The following is a 21,847-nucleotide window of genomic DNA, read 5'->3' as shown; positions in this document are numbered from 1 at the left end:
ATAATAGATGATCGATAAAACTTCATTTTCCCAATAAATCTTTTTTAAATTCATGATTTTTCAATATTTTGTTTTCTTTTATCAAGCAAAGTAATTGTGTTATTACACTTAGGAGGGGGGGGGGTTGCTCCGGACCCTCCAAAATTCCCCTCTGGCTACGCCACTGCATTTAAGGTAAGTATCGACTCACGGTGTAAAAAATACGAATAACAGTTTCGTTCCAGAATGAATAAGGAAGCCACACTCAGTGATTTAATACCAAGGTTGGTTTGTATCCAAAGTTCATCGCAAGCTAACCCAGAGGCCTGTGATACCACGCATTCAGAGTAAGGGGGAAGTTCCTTTCCCTGGGTTTGCCTCGTACTTAAAAAAAATGTTGGGCTTCAACCTAGAACTGCCCCTGGGATCCATCGATCAATAGCATAACTCTCGACTCACTGGGTCATCACGCCACCCATAATGCCAAACCACCAAGTAAAGTTCTAAGGATACAACTCACTTTCGCTCGCTATTGGCGTGCGACCTTTTCCGGTCACTCTGTCACATCTTACCATTTTTTTCCGCCGTTTGTTCCTTTAGGATTGCGTTTTCGGTGATATATAACCTTAGGTTGATTAAAATAGGTTGGTGCAGAGTTTAAAATGTGCGGTGTTGAAATGAAAGATGTGTTCCAGATAGCATTGTAATCACCTGCGAAATGTATTGTGTGACAGGAAGGGTAATGAGAGATCTTGGAGGCATATTTCGGACGAGGGTTTACTAAGCGAATAGAATTTTATTATAAGTATATGTAAGGAAGTTAAAACATTACAAGTTTTCCTTGAGTTTTACACGAATTTTGAGGGGTCGATTCTAAGACATTTTTCGTACCTCGCCCCTTTCACCACAAATATTTTTAAGGGTCAGTCAGCGGTCGGATGTGGGTTTCATTGTATATAGACGACAATACACGAGGAGGAATATGTAGCGCCCGAATCAAGAATTATAGACCTATCTCGTTCGCCCAAAACATTCAGTTAGTGGTCCGAAGTAGGTTGCATAATATATAGAGGGCAATACACGAGGAAGAATATTTTGCACCCAAAGGTACAACCCGATGGCTTGGTGAACGACGAGAAAAATACTAATTGATAGTCATCTTATCAATTTGAATATATTCTTCGGTGATTTTATAGGAAGCACCTGAAAAATGAAACATATTGCCTCCAAAATGAGCTTTTCTAAGAGCACATATTTTTTTTTTTTTAATTTTTATGCCAGCTTCTGAGATTAATCAGCGAAATCACTCATTGTCGGTCCCACTGGCTCACCAAGTAAAAACTTTCGTACACAAGAGGTCTAGAGAAAAATAACTTTACTGATGAGAGGAGAGGCGTAAAGAAACGCATCCAAAACGTTAGCACTCGTAGCAATGAATGTGTTTCGCGTAACGCTGAGTGAGCCTTTTAATGCCTTGGTGGAGAGGGACAAGAAATGCGAGGCCGCAGCGCAGGGCTCTCTTTTGAGGCCCAAAGCCGGAAAGGGCAGCAAACCGATAAATCGCCGTTGAGTACACCTATTTCGAGCAAGAAACAAAAAAGATCAATACAGCGCCATGCACTGTTTAAGGAAGGGAGGAGGTAATCCATTAATTCTCGGCTGATGGCCCTCGGTTATCTGACCATAAGTCATGTGACTGGGGCAAAATCTCAGCAGTACCTCCGGATGAATACTCATAATGTGTTATACTTTCGTAGAAAAAGCAAGATGAACAATACACAGACTTAGAATATTTCAGATGCTACAGTAAGTACGTGATAATTTGTTACAACTTTTGTTTTAATTTTCAATCAAATATTAAAATTGAATCCATTCCCAACAAATAAAAAATTATCATTATTAAAATGATAATGAGATTCAAAAACTCAATATATCTCACCTGTGACATACATTCATGTTGACAATAATTTTATGGATGATATCTGAATTTTCACTTAATGTTATTCAAATACGTGAATAACACCAGTGGCTACATTTTTTCCATAAAAATTAGATTTATCGAGTAAAGTTTTTTATTCGATCACATTCCCAAAGGCCCCTTATTTAATAATAATAATTAGTACTCCTTGAAATAAAATATTCCCTTAGTCACTTGGTGAAAAGTCATATTCTACCACCCTAACTGTATACAAATAAATATTTCCTAGGCTCGTTTTACTATTTGGGCATACTTGCCGCTGAAAAGTTTCTACACATTCATATCGCGTATTATAACTATCAGAATTTTCTTGTGATATAACAGAATTTCTACCACAGTGTATCACACAGTCATTAAAAGAAGTCGCTAAGTCAAAAATTATGTGAAAATTTTCACCACCATATTTATAAAGGCACGTATAGCCATGAAAATCCATTTTTCTGTTTTTACGGATGTCCAACAGTCTTAAACAGCGATTACGGATGGCCAGGGAATCATCTCTTCAAAACGGAACAGTTAAAATTTTGAACGCGGCGTATCCCGTGGGTTTAAGCACAACAAACGAACACAATAAACATCGAATCTCACACGTCGGCTGGAAAATTAATATCCCTTTGAGTGGCGCACGAAAAATAAAGAGGAAACAATTTTCTGCCACCGCATGCACTCATAGATAACACTCGCTTGGCAACGTTGTTAGTACGCTCGAAAAATCTACCGTCAACAAAGGTTGAGAGGGACGAGCACTAAAAATAGACACGCTAAAGGAATAACGAAATAAAAAACCCACTCTCACAATGAATGCCGTATAATATCGTGGCTTTCAAAACGACCTCATCTATCTTTGCGGCTCTGGTACCTTTGAAGAAGTAAGCATCTATCTAACTGGGTCGCCAAAGCCCCAACGCGGAATTGAACCGACCTGGATATACACATAACAACTCTAGAAAGACGCAACGAACGATCGTGCGTAGGAAAAATGTGCAGCGGAATTAGGATAACAAAGTAAAGGTAGTTTGATGAGGTTGTTTTGGAAGCTACGATATTATACGGCATTCATTGTGAGAATGGCGTTTTTCAATTCGTACTTCCTTTAGCGTGTCTATTTTCAGTGAAGTACGTATTTATATAGATAAGCAGGCTTTTGAATAAACTTAAAACCGGCAGGTTCTTTGAATTCTTACGTTTTATAAAGTAGATATCAACATTGCTCTTTTTCAGCAGAAATTCTACCATTTTCGCGTTCATTTGCGAAAAAATGTGGATGTCAGTTTCAAGCCAGTTTCGAATCAAAGCCAAATAACTTTTTATTCCCATCCTAGATGCATATAACTTTCATTCAAATAAAGCTTCGTCCAGGAGCACCCAATCTCCTTTCTTGGAGCTAATTTATGATATCAATATTGTGGGAATATCATCTTTTTAACGCCTGAGGGAAGGAGTGGGTGACATAACTTCAAATTTCCTATATTTGCGATTCTGCAGAAGCTAGTAATCGCTCTTACCTATCCTTACCCTGAGGTTGCACCTGGATTTATAAACAAAACCTCAAAATGCCGAATAAAAAGTAATTTTTGTCGCATTTCTATCCCTTTTTACACGCGAGATAACTTTGACAGTGAAAGGGGCGTCCTCTTAGCCGGCAGTGTGGCCGCAGAAATTGGCAGTTTCGTTGAAGCGGCTCGCTTTTATGCGCGTGCAAAAGGGATGAGGGAAGGAAGCAATTATTCGCCCCGCGCCCAATCCTCCGTAACGGCCCGCTACGCTCCCGCAACCCTAAGTCCCCTGTCAAACTGGGTCAAACATACATCACGGCGCCGCGCTCTCTGCGGTCGCGGCACACAGGAAGCTGGTGCGGTCTCCCCGCATGTGCCGCACCACCGCTGGCCCCACCTGCGTGCGTTCTTCCGTCCTCTCTCTCATCCACAAGTCACCTCTCCTCATATCGAAACGTTACGAGCAAACGGAGAGCGTTACACAGCTTTAATACGAATTAGGCTGGGAATCATAATAGGTATCGGAGGCATCGTACTAGGCTTTGATTGCTTGAACAATTAAAAACAGGATTATTTCTAAGCATTAAAGAGAATAATAACTAGGACGTTATGTTTCCCGGACTAAAAAAAAAACACCAAGAAACAGATTTCCCCGAAAGGATAATGATAGGAATTTGTGTATCCCCGAGAACCTGAGGACAATCATAAATTCAAATCGCTAACAACCCTGGATTTTTTAATGCATGACAATACAAAAAATTTCAGGCAACCCTGGATTTTTTTGTTTTGTCATGCAGGTTATTACATTTTACAATATCTACGAACTGTTACGAATTACAAAGTGTTAGGAGTGAACAGAGAGCGTTCCACGAATTAGGCTAGGAGGCACAACGGACTCACAAGAACTGTACTAGGCTTAGATTGCTTGTACGATTAAGGACAATATAATTTTTGAGTGACAAAGAGACCAATATCTTCGAGGCACATTATGTTTCCCGGCTAGACAGAAACGATAAATATCAGATTTTTCCGAACGCATGAGGATGGGAATTTGTTTTGAAATTTATGGTTTCCTAGCAACTGAGGACCATAATCAATTCAAATCTTTCACAAGGCACTCCTTGATATTTTTGTATTCCCTTGCAGGTTAACGATTGGTGCCCTAACATTTCCAATCGCACGTCTGTTTCGGTGCGTTGCAGAGTAGTACGTGGATAAATTCCGGCGCATGGGAGGAAAAAGATTAAAAAAAACAAATAATAGAAAAAAAATACTATTCTGCAAACGTTTTCAGAAAAATGTTAAATCGCAACACTGAATCACTTCCTTGGAAGAGTCTACATCATCGAGTAACTGACTACAAAACTCTTGTGCTTGAACTTTAGAGTTAATAAGTCCAAAAATATGGCTAGGAGTACTATGTTGTTGTCATTTGAAGGGTTACATTTGGGAGTAGGATCTAGCTTTAGTTGTGAGAAATGAGAAGATTAAAGAGATTACAAGAGATGAGTAGAATTCAAATATGATTAAGTGGTTGGAGTGGCAGATGGTCCCTAGCATATTGACAATTATTGGTATATGAATATCATAATTTAAAACTTGACTACTCCGTTAAACTGCAAAAGGTTTCAGTGTAACTCACCCAATGATATGGAGGCAACGAATTCTGTCGTAGGTGTTAACATCTTTGTGAAAATGTTTGCAACGATTTAATTTCAACGAGAAGATGATGTTTAAAAGGTTGAGCCTGAAAACATTAATTAACATTATTGATGAATTATTCTCAGGGAGGTGGACAAAACCCAAAAAAAAGCATGACCGTCCTGCCAACCTACTTTTCTATGGCAGCATCACTGATCTAAGCACAAAAACCTAAGGCCAGTCATCGCTGGCTTTCAGGAAGCGCATTTATAATATTCTCACACAAGCGGCCTCTTTTGGCATTCAATTTAGCCCCAATGACGAGAAGGGAGCCCTTTGAAACGCTCTAAAACGGGTGAGGAATATTGAAATCGCGGTGGATATACTCCAAAACTGTTGTTCCAAAAACTTCCCTCCCGATGGATAAATACCGTGAAAGCGAGTACCTACCAACCTTTTTTCCCTGTGCTCCGTCCCGATCCACATTATGGGATGGATCGGGCTGAAAAGCCGCTGCAATTTGATTTCGGCAGGCACGGTAATGTCAATCGAGTTGGCCAACGTCGGAGCATCTGATGGAAGGCTTTGTTGGCTTTCTATCAGCCCGTCCTAACTTTTCGGCTCGAATCGGTATTAAAAAAAAGAAGATGAGAAAGCGACGTGATCGCGAGATCTTTCACGCAAAGTATTTGCGAAAAATTAGCCGAAAGGACGGTGGTGGTTTTTTTAGGAGTATAGTCGATTTAATGGAAAGAAAATAAAACGTGAAGCAGTGCAAACCTGCTAAAATGTTTTTACTCGCGGAAGATATACATGTAGCGGAAGGGGTTTTTCGAAGAGGAAAATTGAGAAACTTCCGAGTGAATGAAAGTGCAAATATTATTTCCCACGCTTGATCAACATCGGCTTTAAGCAATTTCAGCAAGCTTATTGATACAATAAATGGAAAAACATTGGCTACAAAAATAGCACGAAGCAAGAAATCGAGCGAGCATTATCAAATCAATAAATGAATGACTTTTCGCGGTACAGCACGACCTTGATTACTGAAACTCTCAAAAGATACACCAACATGTATTCAACTTTTGGACTATTTAAAAGAGGTAAAGAGAAGTTCATTATGATAAAAATCAAAACGCTGCATCATTAAGAGTTCATTTTTATGATGAAGTTTCAGTCTAATTACTTTTATGAAGCTCAAAACGTTTTCCAAATATCACCACCTCCAAAGTTTCAGTTTCAAAAGCAATTTTTAACAATGCTGTCGATGCATTATTCAGCAAATTATCAAATGAAATATTGGATGCAACAAATTTTATGTTAAACTTACTCCATTAACAATCCATTATAAACCTAAAATTAAGTAATTATCATTTACTCTTCCTTACAATTTAATGCCGGTGTCCATTCATTTCAACAGTGGGTACACAAGAACCGATTGCAGACTTAAATCCACGGGTGTCACAATGTAGGAAAAACACGGCATTGATCAAACGATAAGGCGGTAGTTTTATTTCATTCACGAAAAACCATTTTATAAAATACATCACTCACCAAGCAATTTAGTTGATACGCCCAGTTATTTTCCGTAATGTTAATTTCATATCTCTATACACGATTTTAAAGTCGTACAGGTAAAATACTTTATTAGAAATGGACTTTAAAATAAAATGACGCATGCGAAACCGATAGCTTTGCAAAAAAACACTTATATGAGCATTTTTTTTTATTATGAACAGGTCAATAAGATCATTTAATCATGAGAATCACGGATTTCTCATTAAGGTAAGCCCCTTGTCATTAATAGTACGTCTTTAACAAAATCGAGTTCAGTCGAACGAAAACAAGATCTTCGAGGGATAAGAGACCAATGAATAAGTGCGTTGAAATCAAAGCGAGACCTCTAAGTATCTACACAGTGGAATCCTATTTTACGGGTAATGGTTTCTTTGAAAATTCAATGCACCCTCATTAAATCATCCCCGATCGCCGCATCATCACCGCAACGGAACAGTTCCCTTTGTAATCGCGTTAACCACAACTCTCCGGAATAACGGACATTGATGCAACGCATTGAATCAGTATGTAGACGGCCCTCCCCTTATAAACCAATGCCCAAATATATCCTCCGACCTCTATCGACTCCTTTCCGTTCGTAATTATCGTTCATTCTTAAGACAGTTTCATAACCAATGGAAACAATTGATGTCTTACAACCTGTTTAAAGACTTTCATCCACATGGAAACCTCAAGAATAAACAAAAGTAATGCGATAGGTTTGAAATCAGCGGCGTAAGTGGAGGTAAAATTTACATCTAATTGAATTGAGAAAAATTCTCCTGGACTGGCAATCGAAGGATGAACTTTCGAGCTATGACGAACACCATCGGTCCGTGGTTCGTCTGCTGAATCGGCGAAAAGAGTAATGTTTTTTTTTTCAATGTGATGGGGATAAACTAGTGTATATTTTAATGCTAACGTTACCTTTCGGTAAGCATGCTACATATATAAGACTATGGCTTAAAACACAAATTTTTGAAAGACGACGTCGCTGTTATAATTGAAAATTCCAGGAAATGTATTCATGTAATAGATCAATACAATATCGTGAAATTAAAAGATAGTTATTTATTAGAACAAAACTTTACTCTACGACTAATTCAATTTTTATTTATATATCTTAATTTCTTCACGCGTAGCAAATATGGAATGTAAGCCGCTTAAGAAAATCAGAATGCAAGATTCTCTACCGCTCTTCTCTACCGCTCAAATATAAAAGAAAACTTAACCCTCGCACCTACTTTCAAAGAAAGAACATTCCTTACTTATCTCATGTACGAAAGACCATGCCTTAACCTCATATACAGTCACTAAAATTACAGTCAAAGCAAATAACTCAAAATATTAGACTTGTAATTAATTTAATGAAAACACATGCTTATCGACTGAAATAACAGAAAATATCAGTACAATTTTCCAACAGTTCTCATGTAGTTAAATCCCGCTCTAAGATTTTTCTCGTGTCTGCCGACTAATCGATTTGAAAAAAATATTTTTAAATGTTATTTGTAGCACATACTACTTTTCGAAAAATGGTGGGAAAATATCAAGGGCATTAACCCTTTAATAAAATATAAAGCAGTAGTCGTTCAACAATGTCAATCGATTATCACGTCAACTTACGGAAGCTTAGGAGCATCCTCCGCCCGCAAAATCTAGAGTTCAAATTGGAATAGCTGAAGACGCATAAATTGAAATTACGAATATTCTCATGTAGTAGCCGCAATAAAATAATTATAATGCCTAATAAAAATAATGTTACCATATAACCCTCTGGGTTACCAGAAATGGTGTTAAAAAGCCTTTCTTTCGCGAAAAAATGTCATGAGAATTGTTTTGCAGACCTAGTTCATCTTTGAATGCATGAAATATGCTAATGATGGCTAACTGAATGTTCCTTATTATTTATTTATATGGAAATTTCGGTCCACATTGGTTTCATTCTAATGAAAGTAGATACAATCGTTTATGAATTAGCATAGATTTTCATAAACAAACTCTCTATCAGCCAACCTATGGACAACCCTTCTCTATTCTCAATCCTTAGTGCTCAACTTTTCCTCGAGATGAAGAAATTACTGCCCCAATTCCTTTACTCTCACCAACACATGCATTCAAACCCGTCAGGGCAAGTACTCGTCTTCCCCTTTCAGACGCTGTCAAGACAGACGACTGAATCGGCATTCCAGTCTCTCGTTTTTTTCTGGAGAGAACCGAGAGAGGGAGAGAGCACCCATGCGAGAATGAGCGGTGCACGGAGACAACTTATGAATGAAATATGCGACACAAATGGAAGTCCTCCACCGCGCGAACGTCTTTATTTCTCCGACCCGAATAAGAAGGTGATGTTTCGGCGGTCGAGGAATGGCTGGATTCGCGAGGAAAGGCCCCAGCCACTCTTGAGAGATGATACCACTTACGTGTGGATCCCGGACGTGTGTGGAGTGGAGGAGAAGAATATTGGAATTTCAACTGATGGGGGAGAGGGTAAGAGGGGGGAGGGAGAATGCCACCTTCCCATGTCCCCGATTCAGACGTCGGCCTCAGACGCGAAGAAGACAGCGGGCAACCGTCCGCATGATTCGATATCATGCCTCACGTGCTTAAAATGCAATTTTTTTGCACTCGCTAGCGGGCGCCCATCAAATGTAGGAGAAATTTAATCTCGACAGCTCCATTCAAGTGGCATTCTTGTCTTCCAATTTGTCTCACTCAATCAAATGAAAACTAGTTCGACGAAAAACTTAAGAATTCTCAGAATTTAGGAAGAGAAAAATCTGGTGCTTACTTGTTAGTAATCATTCTACCGTCAAGATTTCAATATAATTTTATATCCATAATCATCGGATGAGAGAACACGAAATTGTTACAAAAACACATCTACTTCTACAAACTACCCCACAAGCCGCCTAAAAGGCGTATAGCATTGGGTGTTAGGACACCAGCCATTTGCACATAAAAAGGAAATGCTGTAACGAAATTTCGACGAGCATTTATTAAAGTCCTTTATGTTTCGGGGAAAAAAGAATTCGCATTTCTATTCGTTCGGCAAAATATGTATCTCTCTTAATTTATCGCTTCTGTCGGACCTGGAAATATAGTGGGGCTCTACTAATATGTTCTCCGAGTCGCTCTTAAAGAAATCGAATCTCAAAAGTTCAAACAATGTAAGCCTAGCGTGCAGCCTCAGAGTCTCCAGCGGCTACCAGCCTAATTCGCATATGGGTAACGCTGTGTGTACGCCCGTAGCAGTTTTTGACGAACCGCGCAGCTTTTCTATGCGTTTTATTCAGTTCGTAAATTAAGTATTTCTGCACTGAGTCCCATACGCTAGCTGCATATTCAAGGTGCGGTAAGACGAGTGTGAAATAGCACCTTTCTTTTACTTTCTCATCCGAAAATCTTCCCACAACACGTCTGACGAATCCTAATTTCTTCAGGGCTATGCCTTTAAATAAATATTCCTTATGTGTGCCGCACCTTGTTGAATAGCACCTTGATATCATAGTAATGCCAATTTAGTTTAAAATTAGATTAGCATTTCTTGACTGCAGTTTGAGGTAGTTACCAGTTTGGTAATATGCAACTAACCATACTTAATCTGAGCAACAGAATTACTAACACAAATGAGTTAATCGTTTCCAACGTGGCTTAAATAGCCAGCAAAATATTATAGTTAGCTAAAGGGTCTACTATAGTAAGAAAATTCTCCTTCAAGGAGAATGCACTTTTTGGATGACTTATAATTATAATCAGCGTGGTTTAGATATCTGCGAAGTTTCACGCAATGCGGCAGGCTAAATTATGTAATTAATTTTCAGATACACTTTTCTACTAATTATACAATAATACACCAATTCTTTATCTCCGTCAGGCGCGAAAGTTAGCTACAAAAGTGAAACTTGATATTGATCATAATAAAGGATAGCTATACCAAATAGGTATCTGGCGACAATGTTAAAAATAAGGAAAAATATCGCAAAAGGAAACTTCTGCGTCGTGGAGAAAACTGAGCTTGGTGAGTAGGTAATGAGCAGGAAAAAAGGGAAAGGAGGAAGTTTTGTTTCCGTTGGGATATTTAGGGAAGGTTTTTTTTTTGAAAAGGAAAGAAAAACCGGAAAACGGCCGATTGGATGCTTCAGCTAAGAGATGACTTAGAAAGAAACAAAAAGATTAAGGATATGTCAGCGAATTTAGATGTGTCCACATATATTACATAGTTTCGAGTGTCAAAAGAGCATTGCACTTAAAGCATGTCCTTGAAATGGTAGAGTACTATTTATTGACATAATTTGGAACAATAATTAGCAGATGTACATAAAATAAACTGTTCCATCCACAATCACAAGACTTTATTATATATCTTGCTACTCACCACAAACTGCACTGGTACGCAGTTCTATCCCATTGGGTAATAAGCGTTGATGCCCAAATGAGTTAAAAAGCGTCCAGGAGTACTCACCTGAAATTAAAAAAATAGAATCATGATAATGCACTTCAAAATATTTTGTTTAAAGGGCTGTAAAATAGTGCTAGAATACGCTTATTTAATAGTACATGCTATTAAACAGATGAATGAGCACGGAATTGATCACGATTTGCGCTAAAAATCCACACTCCAAATAGATAATGTTTAAAAAAGTCCAGTCAATAGTTATTTAATTTTTGGGGTAGTGATAAGAATACCGAATTGTAAATTTTTATACACTTTATCTTTTGAATCCATTTTTGCACAATGCTTAGGCTCCTGAGTGAGAATATCTTTCTATACAATAATACTTTCCGTATTATTACTATTAAACAAAAGACCAAATGGCGGCAAAAATGGCCTCAAGGAGAGAAAAAAAGTTATTTTGGACACGTTAAGAAGATACGTTTTTAGAGGGAGAACGAGAATTTTAAAATACATATAAATTGAAAATATTATGTGCCCAGACGCTCTAACTCCCCATGAAAAGAAATGGTAACGTTAGTACGGCAACAAAGAGTGTTTGTAGAAATCCTGCGGGAAATAATTTTTTCCAATCTCATCGCAATGAACAATTGATTACGGCCTTCGTATGTGCTCATGTGATTCGCTTCTATTCATCATTTACGACGCGAACCGTCTTAACCCACGCATATCTTTGGAAAATTTTAATAGTAAAAAAGCGATGTCGTACCACTTCAACAAGCCCCCCTTATGTTAGTGATATTTTGATATTAGGGTACTTACTAGCGGAAAACCGTTCAACCAACGGGTGAGCGGGGTTCACCCAATTCGCTTAATGAGTAACTGATTTTGTAACCCACCGCTTCTGACGAAGGCTTTTCTTGCACATGCTTCATTGCCCAATAATTTAGCTCCATTCCTACCTAAACCCATATGTAAGGCCACATACCTTCAGCCACCCACTAGATCAGTCGCTAAACCCTTCCTCGCAAATGACCCTCAAGAACAACCCACCATGATCCCTTACTGCCCATATTCACGCCCTCAGCAAAGGTTAACGGCACTCCATCATGATAGTAATGAGCCCCTTTAAACTCCAATTCAGGGGAAACGGATGGTATGACCGATTCAAAGAAGATCCTTTGAAGTCTAATCGTGTTTACGGAATTATCTGAGGAATTACGTTTCAGGCGAAAGCCTTCCCATTGGGGGGAATTATTGGAGATGCATGGCTCGCTGGTTTTTGGCGGCAACCAGAGGCGGCGGATGGCAAGGGATACCAAATGATATAAGCGTGAATATCGAAATTATGACTGCATCCCTATCAAATGATGATAGTAAAAAAGTAGTCATGAGAGGGAATAGATAGTGCAAGAAGAATCATTAGCGGATTCTACCCAACCAAAATATAAAGGATGGTTGCAAAAGAATTTATTAGTAGCAATTTTTTGCAGTGTTCAAAAGAGAGTTAATTTCAACCAATCGATTCACAAATTTTACAGACCAGCAAAATAACTATGGAATTCACCGTCGGAACTTCAGTATTGCCAACATATGCATTGGCTCGATTTAAGCCAATAAAACTTGGTTTCCACTCGCGAAATTCACGCGGTGAACTAAAAAATGAAGTAGGGAATTAGGTTTGAACGTATATTTACTTCGAAATGCATCACGTTGGTTCCTCACTTTTCATATAAGGACGCGAAAGTGCACACAATGCCATTGCGTAGCATACTAAAGAAGTAGGTAGGCAAGGTTTAATATCCACAATTGAAAAATCAGTTCTCAGCAATCTTTGAATTTGTTTCTTAACTGCGCAGCTAAAATCTCCCGTTTTACTCTAGTAGCAGCACTAAAGTAGTTTTCTATTTAAATCAGGGCAGATGATACTAAAAACACTGCCCAGCCGAAAATGGATACACGTCCACGCATTCAGAATATGGAGATCATGATACACCGTGACAGTTAACTCAAAAACAAACCAACTTGACAAGTGTATGAAAGAGAAAGTTATGTCTTGAGAAAGGGAGAAAAAAATTGAATAATGACGACATGGGGGAAGTTCCCTCGAACAATAAGTGGGGAAGTCTGGGGAGGCCAAGTATCAGGGAGGGGAAAAAAGGATAAAAATGATGCTCAAGAGGTCCCAATTAATTCCATCCACGACGCCGACCCTCCTGACCGAGGAAGGAAGTAAGGGACGCAAATTGAATAAAAATCCTCGAGAAGAGGAGGAGAAAGAATGAGAGTGATATCGGACGGTAAGAAGAAGGACCATAGCGAAGGCAAAGGTTGATTCTTAAGCCCTTCTCCCAGCCCTTGTTCGGAGAAAGCAAAGGGAATATATATCAAACTCCCCCACCATTCGCGTAGTTCATAACGAGTTGAAATTCAAGATCCGTTTCGGGGAATCAAAATAAATGATGCAATCAACCGGAGGATTATCTTTCTCAACTCAGCTGCTAGCCGAGAAGAAAATCAAAGAAACACTCGAACGAAAAAGAAAAACGTTTTGGAGAGCTTTTCTACTTGGATTCTTGTTAATGGATTTCGGTGACGAGGAGGGAAAAGAATAATTTAATTCCTTTTAAAAGCTTATCTTGGTGAGGATTACATCCCTAGCAACAATCGGCTGGTTACAATAAGACAGGCAGATTGAATAATTACAGTGAAAGTAATTATCGTAAACCTTCACAAAGTCCACGATTCCGTTGGAGTGGAAACTAATAGATTTCCTAAAAATTAAGCAGATGAATAAGATGAGTTTCATGGGAAACTGAAAGATAAATACAATTAAATATAGTTATACATTACAGCTGGTAGATATAAATATGAAAGATGAGTATAAAACAACTTCAAGTCATTATTTCTCAGTGCAGCGGTAACGAATACGCAATTCAATTCAAATTCAGCGAGAAATATTTGCTCAACATTAGCAACTCATGGAATAAAAAAGCAATGCGATTTCATAGAAATAATCGTGCCTAGTTATCAACGGATATTAAGATGGTAAGTGATTACTCAAGTGCTCAGGGAACAATTTTTTTTAATATATCACACGCACCTTTCTTCTCCTCGCATTGAGCCTCAAAACCACCTCTTTCACCCATCTTGTGAGGGGCATTTCGATGGCTCTGCAGGGCATAAATATAGGCAGCTGAGTGGTCACTTATATAGAGAACATAGGGATGGCCCCTTATACGTGGAAAGACCCTTGAGTGTGACGAGAAAACTCCGAAAAATATTCCCTTACCGAGTGGTCTGTTATATACCCTCGCCGTGATTCATTCGATGAACAAGATTCTGAGCACTTACAGCTTCAACTTCCCCCAAGGCATGCTCGCTTCGATGGTCTTTAGATTTGCTTGGGTCCACTGCTAAGGAGGTGCGCCCACCTGTTTTTCCCGAAGTCCTCAGGACTGCCATTTTTGAGCAACTACCTCTGCACACTGAGGGGCAATAAGGGCTCTTGACAGAAGACTAAAGATATTCTGCTTACATTGAGTCCCCTGGATTGATGAAAATGTATGCGGCATCACGATTAAATTTTTCTTCCATGAACATTCTATGTTTATCGTATGGTTAAGCCTTCTTTAACCCTTTCTAACCCAGAGGTGCTTCTGGGAGAAATTAAATTTCAAGGATTTTCATTAAAAAAATGCGAACTTTTTATGCTCAATCATAATTATTGTGGCAGCTACATATTTCGCCATTTATCTTTCCAGCACTAAAGAACATGTAGTTTTAATATTTCCTGAATAAAGCTGAAAATGTATACATTTTTCGTAATGCTAAGAAACAACATTAGGTTGTAATTGGTCAACAAGAATTTAGTGCGTACCTACATGACATGACCAAAGGCATAGACAGGATTTTGAAAGTATGCAGAGATATGACTTGCATAGATAGAAGCAAGAGATAAATCTATGGATACGAAAACAATGCTCCTGAGTAATGCAGAACATCCATCCAAGCCAAACCATTTAGAGTTGCTAAGATAAATTTGTTCGGACTCCTTGTTAATTTAACAATAAATGGCATTGATTCCTATCCACTTCGGGAGCATTCTCTCCAAAACTTTTTCTTTTTTGCAATTGGTCATTTTTCACGGCATCTCTTGTATTGTGACACTCATTATACATGGCAGCTTCCATCTTGCAACTACTTATTAGACGATTAGCATTTCGTTTTAATCATAGTTCAAAGTCGGAATAGGATCCCTTGGTCAGAATTTTAGAATACTAATCCTGCTTCAATCTCACATATTGCAATGCAGAGTAAGTACCTGCAATATTTTTTCCGAAGTACTCAGGTAAGCCAAAAACGAACCAGTTGTGATAAGTTTTTGTATCTATCACTTGCAATTGGCAAATTGCTTTAGAACCACGAGTCTTATGTGATTCAAGAAGAAAAAATCTTCACAACTAACTTCCGAGTTTTCTCTAAAATTTTTATTTAATAGGCTGTAACGGTTGCTGCGTTATAAATTCTTTACCGATATTCTTTCTAGTGTTTTTTTTGTGAGCTTTTTTAGCTTATCCTCTCTTTATACGTTCTTACAATTTTACTCACCTTCTCCATTACTTTGTTTTCACTCACTTAGCCTGGATCGTTATCATCCAGGATCCGAGAGCACGGTACCAAGATCTTTCTACATTCCTTCATATAGAGAACCATCGTAATTGCTATTTAGATGAGCCATAAAAAGTAGCATTTCATCACACGAATAAAGGCTGGTCCACAATAACTTCACTTTCAGTAACTATGGAGATGTGAACTGAAAATGAACGTTCATAACAACTCAAAATGGCATATCTCCATTATCGATAGTCATTTGTCAAAAAAGTTAAGTTTACTCTTGAATTTTAACAATAGCAAGACAGGTATTGAGAGAAAGATAAGCTATCGTAAGACACCTTGAATCCATTTCACGATTGATGTGCGAATAGTGATGTAATTGAAGGGATAAGCCACTGATTGATCCGGTTCACAACACGTAATGCCAAGGTAAAGTGTGCTTAAACGGGCTTAAGTCGTAATAATGGACCACATCTTTCTTCAATCCAATCAAACTGGAACAATTTCTTCCACAAAGCATCATCTGATTATCAAAGACGAACCTCCTCCACGAAGGCTTGAGGATGATTTCCTAATCGCCGTTTACGGACACGGCGAGATGAAAGGTATTTTTTTCCGTGCTGCCAATCGAGGCGAACAAAGCCAAAACGAAGTGATTGAGGCTGGGCGGGGCTCCTCTCCAATGCAAAAGCGGTGGCTTCGCGCACGATGCAATTGAGGGATTAAGTGTCGCGCCGATTGACGAAATCGGTTACGGAGGGAAACGCGAGTCCAATTTCGGGAGCAGGAGGAGGATGGCCCCGTTTTCCCGCGCGAATCAACGATTAGGCCGCTAGCAATTATCGGCTGAGAGGTGGGTGGGGTGAGGAGGGTCGTCATAAAGCCTACTGTTTGCCGTCGAACGATGACGCGTGGGTACGGGTCATTCCTCCCATCGCTGCCGAGAGCGGTCGAGCCAAGTTCCATCTCGGTCGGAATTCCTGGAAATGGCATTTGTTCCCACGAGTGAGGCTTCCTACCACTCCGCACGACCTACCCCCATCGAACGCGTTGATTAAAGCTTGTTGGATCGGATTATATAGTCAAAAATAGTTAATTCCGCGTGAAAATTTCTCCCATGCCATAATTATTTTGAATTGATCCGAGTGAAATGATGTAGGTAATAGGAAGCCCACGATTGAGTTATTAACAATGCCCTCACAACGATGCCTTAAATCTTTGAGTTCCAAACGATATTTTCTATTTAGATACTACGCTAAAGGAATTTTTGCTAATTTTGTAGTGGTTTGGGAAAAAAATTAGGTCTAAAAAAAAACTCAAGGTATATGTTCAAAAACTTCAGGAAATCTTTTGAACCATTATAACGTATTATTTGACGAATTTTTGGCAATGTGAGTTAATTATTATAATCAAAAGAAAATAGTTAATGCCAAAATAAAATGAATATTGACTATTAAATGATTAGTGAACTATCAACATCTAAGAGTGACGTTGCAGAAGGAGCCCGTCGCGCTCCTAGCACTTTTCGCGAGAGATAGGAGCAGCACTCCAAGGGCTATCACACAATATATATAGACCATGGTAGACCATGAAAACATTTTGTCAACGGTAATTTTCCATTAAATTAATTTTTAAAAGTTATAACAATAATATAACAATAATAATAATAATAGTAATCACATGGTATATAATCTTCCACCACCTCATTTGAGACTGTAATTTACGTCAAAAGATGGTGATTTTGAAGAAAGAACTGAAGTTTACAAAGGATAATTATTAATAATGAAAAAAGTTGCTGGTGCGTCAAATAATTTCTGTCAAAGGGACATTAAAATATTCGCTCTAGCAACGAATCTATTACTGAATAAAAGCCTTTAAGTAGACTCAAAAAAGGTTAAGTAAAAGCCTGTAAAGTTCAAAATCATAATGAACACGAGACCGAAAGTCAAATGTATTAAACAACCACGGAAATGTAGAGAAGAGACATTATGTACATTAACATTAAAATGTATTAAAATACTCTTTTCGAAAATGGATCACAATATAAAATGGTAAAAAATATGCTATCGAATTCTTGCGTGTTTTTCCACAGATGCAATGTGTGTCCATAATTTGCCAATTTAATAAGTCATCTTAAGACTTTTAATGATTGCTACATCATTTAAATTGTGAAAATATGTAAATATCGACGGAGAGGTAGATATTAAATGAGCGATACACCTTTTCGAACTAACCGGGATTAAAAACATGCACTACAATTATTGGATGAAAATCTATTTACCTTCCTCTGATTACTTCCATTGGCAATTTTATTATCAATTATCAGACTCAGACCATAGCCAACTTATGCATCAACTCCTTAAGCATAACTAAGGGTTGGATATTTCTTCAAATACTAATTATAAATAATTAGTATCCGCTGTTGCTTAATATTTTTAGCATTTTGATAAAAATACAAGATGACCAAATTCATTGAATGCAAAACTAATAGATTGTAAAGTACTCCCTCCTATCCACACAGTTTCCTCCATGAATTTAAACATGATTTATTTTCTGAATTTCTTAGATGCTGTTATTTAACACTCTCAAGAATGAGAACCTCCTTTACCTCGCAACAAAGCTTTGGAGAAGTCATTTTAATTTATTTTTAAGAGACAGAAGATATGTATATGCAAGACAAAAGAAATAGGAGACATTAAAAAAAATTAAAACTGTGATAAGTTTCAACGCAAACATTAAGCCTTTTTTTAAATTTAATTTTAAGGTTTAGATGAGACCATAAAATCACTCAAATTCTGTTAGTCAGTAAAACTGATAAAAAAAAATTAGCTAGTTTTACAGCCACACTCCAAAATTTGGATTGCACGGAAGAGGTAAAAAATATCTTTTTACCACCTAGGCCTAATAATGATAGCGTGCGCTGTCACAAATTAATCTCGTTGCACAGTTAAGATGACTTAAAAATTATCAGTGAATATAGAAGTGCATTAAGATTTCCCCGATGTTACGTTTACAACTTAAATGTTGGCTTTAAATATGTAGTTTATCGATCAAACGGAATTATAACCACGTACGAACTTGGTGATATTTTTCATGTAATTTTCCCTTCACTAAGGAAACAAAATGAAATTGAGATAAAGTCGCTCGAAAAGCGAAAAGAAGTCAATTGGATTGCTAATTTATCACAACTGGAAAATAATAAGTTGTGACCCCTAAGCAAATCCATGTTTTCATGGTGAGACACCGCATACCAGTAGAGCATTACGTAACGACCATCGGAAATGCGTCAATATCCGGTAAATCTGACTGTCGTAAAATATGTTTTTAGACTAACAAATGATAATCTCTATAGTCTGTCTCAACTTTGTGGAGGTTGATTTAATTTTTACCAATAAATGAGTCTGTATATGTATATATCAGGTAGTAAAGAAATGTATTCGATAATTTATTTACCGTTCTCCTAATCAAGCATTTACGTATTGAATATACTCGAATTTTTGCACAAAAGTATCCTGTTTATCATGGCTCATACGCTCGAAATATCACATTCTTTTATGAAGAAAATACTTCAAGCGACCTTGAAAAATGAGTAAGACCAGATATAGTTAAAACCTGAGTTATTTTCGCACTCCTCGTACGAGTAGATAAAAAAAGAAGACAAAATTTATAATCTTTTAGGAAGTTAATTATGAGTCCAGCTCGCTTATCGCTAATCCCTTATTTACAGTCCAGCTTCAATTAAAATTTGCTTACCCAGTTTTAAAGGGCTTAAAATTTTTTATTAATATTTTGAACCAAAATTACTGGAGGAGAAAATGAGTTGGAGAGGCAGGAGATGTAACGCAGTCCGTGGTCATCAAAGGGAAAGGTATTTTCCACTCGGTAATCAAAATTTTAGCCAAAGGATTATATTCAACACCCTTTCTTTATGAAATCTTCTTGATATCCCATCATCTCAAGTCCATACAACCCGGCTTAAATTTAGAAAGAGTTGCACGAGAGAAAACATCCCGTGGTGGTTATTTTTCCGAAAGGAAAGGCCTGAACAAGAATATAGTCAAAGAGGTAGTCGGCAGTGCCGGATTAACACCCTTATATGCCTTTAAGGCAACAGTAACGAGGCTCTTTAAAAGGGGAGACGTAACGCACAAACGTACATGATATCTTAGCTTGGAAATTTTGAATTTCAATATAATACCAACTCATTTCCATTATGCACGAAACATTTATAAAACTGGCGAAACCACAATAGCTTCAGGGCCCAATCGGCAACTGCCTAATTTGCTGTATTTGTAATTCAAAACCAATAATCAAGTATAAACGAAAGGTATGGTTAAAGGTAATCAATTATGGATTGTTTAGTAATTAATAATGAATAATTTAAATTTTAAATACCTAAATATTTATCATCGAAGTACGAGGCGCCCTAGGTAAAAAAGCTGGCAAGCCTCAGACTAAGCCACAGGCGTGTGTAGAGCTCACCCTTTCAAACTAACTTCCGTTTTGAATACTGAGCAACTTAGTGAATGTTCTTCACATTCTAAGTGGACTACAAGAGACTAGGGAAGACCTATGTGCAGCTATTCTTACGCTTAAGAAGCAGTATCTAGGAAATGAAGAGGTCCTTCATTGCATCAGTAAAGTCTGCTCTAAATTTAAACTTTTTGATGACATATTTTGCTATTCTAAAACGTAAAAGGAATCTATAAAATTTGCGGTGCAAATTAACGCGCATTTACATGAAGATTATGACGAAGCTCTTTTATTTATTCCCGTGTGTGAAGTTGTTTCTTGAGCAAGCCTCAAGATAGAGATATTATTGTGAAGAACGAGGAGGGAAGACGATCAGTCATTTAGAAGCTACATAAAGTTATAAAAATAACGTTTCACTATAACAAAGGAAGGAACGAATGATATAATATCACGTTTCCATCAAACATACGAAACAGATAAATGATATTTTTCCAATAAGCAAACCTATGAATTTAAAATATTGAAAACAATAAGGATGGGAAAGTTAATAATTTAATATTAACGAATACAAATTTACCAACTCATGAAATGTTAGCTTTGCGAAAATTCAGCGTCTATTAATATTTCTTGTAGGAGGATTGTAGCTGAAATTGTAGCTAGGCTTTTAGAACACAAGACGATATCGTAAGCTGTTTTCGTATTACTGACGGGTAATATATTGCCCTACATTACACATTTATACATCATGTATGGAAGTTATATTCATGGTTTACAGAATAAAATTATCTTCACATTTATCAAGGCTGGTAAAAGTGTTTCACTTATTCACTTCAATGGATTTCACTTCTTGTCTTTCACTTATTGTCCAAGGAGTTATCTTGTGTTTCCGATTGCATACGTGGGAATCAACCGCACCTTTACGTAAAAATATTAGCTTCGGCATTGATATATCAATAAGAAAATGGACATAGTGAATGTTTCATAAGCTTTAAATCCTCATAAGCGAAACACTTTTACCAGACAATAAATAATTTATATACCTTTATTTGAATATGACGCTGTTCCTATCTCGTTCGTTACAATTTTCTGGTGATAAATTTCATAATTTTGAAGGATGGAAGCTGCCATGTCACAGTACAAGAGATGTCGTGAAAAATGACCAATTAAAAAAAAGAAAAAGTTTAGAAGAGAATGCTCCCGATTTGGAGAAGAATCAATGCCATTTATTGTTAAATTAACAAAGAGTCTAAACAGATTAATCTCAGCAATTCAAAACAGTTTGACTTGGATGGATGTTCTGCATTACTCAGGAGCATTGTTTTTGTATCAATAGATTTATCTCTTGCTCCTATCTACGGCGAATTTTTATAGCTTGAAAATTGAAAACGAGATACACGAGGCAATAATTGAGTGATATATTTTCAACCTTGATGCAAATAGCTAATCACCAGATACGTAATAACATATCCTTTCTAATTAAAATCACATCGGTCAATGTCAAGAAATTAATTGGAACATGGCTCCAAGCACAAATATGAGCTCCCAATTGATTATATACGCCCTGAGAATTACAAAATTATGTAAATTGCGGTAAAGGAAAATGTGTAGCCGGCATATGTAGCTTCATTTTAGGATTGAAGGTGAATGATTGAAGTGAAATTTTAGTCATACTAAAGAAATACAAATTTTCGTAATTTTCCATACATCCAT

This window comes from Ischnura elegans, chromosome 2, assembly GCF_921293095.1.
Source record: "Ischnura elegans chromosome 2, ioIscEleg1.1, whole genome shotgun sequence".
In the NCBI taxonomy this organism is placed as follows: domain Eukaryota; kingdom Metazoa; phylum Arthropoda; class Insecta; order Odonata; family Coenagrionidae; genus Ischnura; species Ischnura elegans.
This window is presented reverse-complemented; position numbering follows the sequence as displayed.